General features: G+C 38.5%; 1 pseudogene; it reads right to left on the bottom strand.

Annotated features, from left to right (window-relative positions):
• Window positions 1–596: 596 nt before the first annotated feature.
• The window catches only part of LOC101562843, a 52657-nt pseudogene continuing 49285 nt past the window's right edge, over window positions 597–3968 (bottom strand).

The raw sequence follows: 3968 nt of genomic DNA, 5'->3' as shown, positions 1-3968 counted from the left end.
ACAAACCCTTAAGTTTCTTGAAAGAGCATTCACATAATACAAATATGTCTGACGTTGTTGTCCTTTTCTCATTCTTATTCCCTGAAAAGCTGCGCTGTTCATAGGAAGCACAGCATCGGAGCCCTGTTCCCTGTGGCTTGCATTCCATTTTCACTGCATGTTATGCATGTTATACATGTTATACTGCACATCAGAGGACCCAAACACATTGTTATTTTGTTTATATTTAACAATGAACAAAAAAGTGTATGTGAGGAGTTACTCATCTTGGAAACAAATCACCACAGTTACTTAGTGGAACCCGCAAGTTCCACTGAGCTCATCACATGCAGTCAACAAGATGACCGAGCAAGAAAAGGTGCAGAACACCAGCACAAAATACAGGAAAGAGCATTTTTAGGGGAAGAACTTCGCAATCTCTTATGTCAGAGGTACTGTATCAGAGAGGAATTACACTTTGGAAATAATCAGGAATTACAGGTCATTGATTCCAGAAGAGATACAGCCATGGTGTGACGTGCCTTGGGCAAGGCTTGTGCTGGTTTATCTAAAAATGGGTTTCTGAGATTGTCCAGTAGCATGATAAAGAGCCATCTTCAGAAGGACTCCTTGTTCACCCACATGAGACTGTGTGTCTCATTGGGCTTGCATTTGTACTCCATGACAGAGAAGGGGCTTCCCCACTGTCACTGATCTCACTTGTGGTAACTGTAGAACTTGACTTGTCACCCCGTCTCGAAGGTCCCAATGTCTGTGAATGGCATGGTGATCTGGATAAGCTGTAGTTCTCCACTTTTAGTTGGGGTCACACCTTCTATGTCATATGTGCCCATGTACACCACTAGGTCTCCATCAGGTTCTTTGCACTTCAGCATCAGTGGGACAAGCACCCCTTCGATGAAAATGTTCTCGACCTGCAGTGTGGTGGGCTTAATCTTCACCTTCACATTGTACGAGGAGCCGGTGAGCAGCTTGATGATGCGATTCTGGCCGAAGCGCTACCCATCCACCTTGGAGAAGACCGGGCCGTCTTTGGGTTGGATGCACAGCGCGATGGAGAGGAGCATGAGGCCGGGCAGGTCCCCCGTGGCTGGGCGCAGACAGGCGGAAGGTCGATATCCAGATTTTAGAGGAAACGGATGCTATATAAAATAACCTTCTGAGAAAGTGGATTTTTTTTTTATTGGCGGAACCAGGGATTGAACTGAGACCCTTGCACTTGCCAGGGAAGCGTTCATTCTATTGAGACATCTCCCAGGCCTCGAAAGTGTAGATATTAAATATTCCAGAGAAGTAAGTTAAAAATTCTGGCCAGCAAACTATATAATTTTGTACTCATATTTATTTAAAAGGGAATGTATCACATAAAGGTATATCATCAGCCATTCATCATTCATTCTTCAGCTAAGGAGAAAACCATTCAGTAGAATAACATCTATTTATAGCAAGGATCAGAACTTTGGCAGTTGTGCACAATTGAGAGAAGAGTGAGCACTGAAAGTGCGGTGAACTACAAAGATCAAGTGAAATATGGAAGGAAGTAAGCATATGAAAGATTTTACATAATATGTAATAATGAAAATATTACAGGCTGAATCATTAGATGTCCCACTGTGGTTCATAATTTATAAGGCATAAACTTCTAGTCTAGACAAACTGGGGATAGGAAATGTTGTTTAATGTGTGAAGTGATTATAGGAAAAGGTTTAGGTTGTACGATTATCATTATTAATGAAAGCATGAGAAAGAGTGGTTGAGGTTGACAGGGATTGAGTTTGATGGAGCAAGTAATAGTTGCAGCAAGATGTTCATGAATTGTGAAGACAGAGTATAGAAGAACTCATCCCTATGGAAGTTGAATCAGCCAAGTCCTGTACGATGACCCAAGAAGATGTAGAAAGTATGCGAGTAAGGTAGGTATTGAACATGGATAAATGAGAAGTGACCTAGATGGCTGGTAGATGAGCATATGAGGAGAGGTCATTCAATGAAGATTCATGGCATGAATCTCAGAAGATCTAGAGTTTTGGAGAAAGAAAAATAGCTCACAAACAGCAGTGAGAGCAAAAAGGACATTTCTCCTTTAGTGCCTGGTTATTCATGGGGTTCAAACTTTGAATGTATCTATAGGCCATTGGCGTTTCACCTTCTGGAAGTGATCTATTGCAATCCTATGTCTTCCTTGCATTTGAGAAGTTTTCCCAAGTTGTATTTAGTTTTAGGCATTTTTTTTTCTTATGTTCTGAGTTGTGATAATATGTTTATTATATATGTTTAAATAACTTTACCCAGGCTGTGTCTTTTAAATTTATGGCATTTTTAGCAGAATTGCGATTGTCAATTTTCTTTTCTTTCTTTTTTTTTTTTTTTTTTTTTTTTTTTTGGCAGAACCAGGCATTGAACTGAGGCCTTTATGCTTGCCAGGGAAGAGCTTATTCCACTGAGCCATCTCCCTGGCTCCCTTTTCTTTTCCTTTCTTTTCTTTTTTTTAACGCATTTGGTTGTTACAGGGTCTCACTATGCAGCTCAGACTCATGCTGATCCTCCTGCTTTCAGCCTCCCCAGCTCTGGGATTACAGGCTTGTGCCACTACACCCGACAGGCTCAGCCTGCCCTTGGGGCAGAACTGGTGAGGCTTGTGACATCAGGGATCTAACCACAGTCCCTGTGCTTGCCTAAGCTTGCCTAAGTAGGTACTTTAGTCTGCTGAGATATCTCGCTGGCCCCCAATAGTCAATTTCTTCCCTGCCTAAAGCAAAAAACTAGGTTCTGGGGTCCATGGCATCAGCTCTGGATTTGAACAAGAAGACTGACTTTGTTTTAGGTCACAGTTTAAACTCTTGAATTCTTCATCACTGAAAGTAATGTAATATTCTTTCTGATGGTCAAGTTCTTCCTCTTGTTTGTTTATTTTTTGGAAATTCTGAGGCTTGAACAAGGACTATGTCCATGCTAGGTAAGTGTTCTCACACTCAGCTATGTCATTGGTCCCTAACTGCCTATTTCTAATCTTTAACAGCCCAAGTCTCAAAACTTAATTTCTGTCCCTGCAGAGCAGTAATATCTCACTTTGCAAAATCTCTTTTTCTGTCACACTTTTTGTGTGTGTGTTCATATAACTGTGAATACAAGACACCACCCATAAGTTAATGCTAATTAAATATAAATAACACACTTTTAAGGAAGAGAAATGAGTCAATTTTGCATATGTATTAGATTTTAAATGCATTTATAAGTTTATTTTAAAAGATTTACCAGTTGGTGAGACTCAATTTAAGTAAAAGGCTCCAGTTGCTACTATCTTACATTTTCTCAACCACTTTATTATAATCATTCCTTTTGGGTATAATCTACAAGATTATTTAAAATTCAATTCTCTTCTGTGTTCATAATATCTACCCACATGATTTTTGAACGTTCTTTCCAAATTTTATGTAACGTTTCCTCAGTGAAACCTAGATTTATTATACTCATTATACATGAAGGATAGAAAGGGTTTAGACATTTCTCTTCATTGTTTCCTGTCTAACAGTGTATGTGTTTTGGTATTCATCCAAGTTTTAAATCATATTAAGCTCTGCATTTTCCTTTTCATTGCCCTCTGTAATGCGTAAGCTTTTGTATAGCAGTCTTGATTTTTTATGCTGGAGTTGTGAATTCTCCAGTAGACCATTTGCTATTTCACTGTGCAAGATCAAGATTTGCATTTTATTTGGAGAGGTAAAAGGGAATTATTTAGTCTCACTAAAATTTTATACTCAAGTAAAAAATGAATAGAAAAATGGATTCTAACTCTTAATCTCAGAAATTATAAAGAATTTGTTGCCATTTCCAATATCTTAAAAGCTCTCTATTCAATTATTTTTTTCTTTCTAGATATTGTATTCATAGATAATTTCTACATATGCAAAAACTTCATTTGTGAGCATAAATCATTCTGAAAACACATTTGTAATCCAATATATATA

The sequence above is a fragment of the Octodon degus genome, unplaced genomic scaffold (assembly GCF_000260255.1).
Source record: "Octodon degus isolate 3935 unplaced genomic scaffold, OctDeg1.0 scaffold00041, whole genome shotgun sequence".
NCBI lineage: Eukaryota > Metazoa > Chordata > Mammalia > Rodentia > Octodontidae > Octodon > Octodon degus.
Note: the sequence above shows the minus strand (reverse complement) of the source record. Positions and strands in the feature narration are given on the sequence as shown.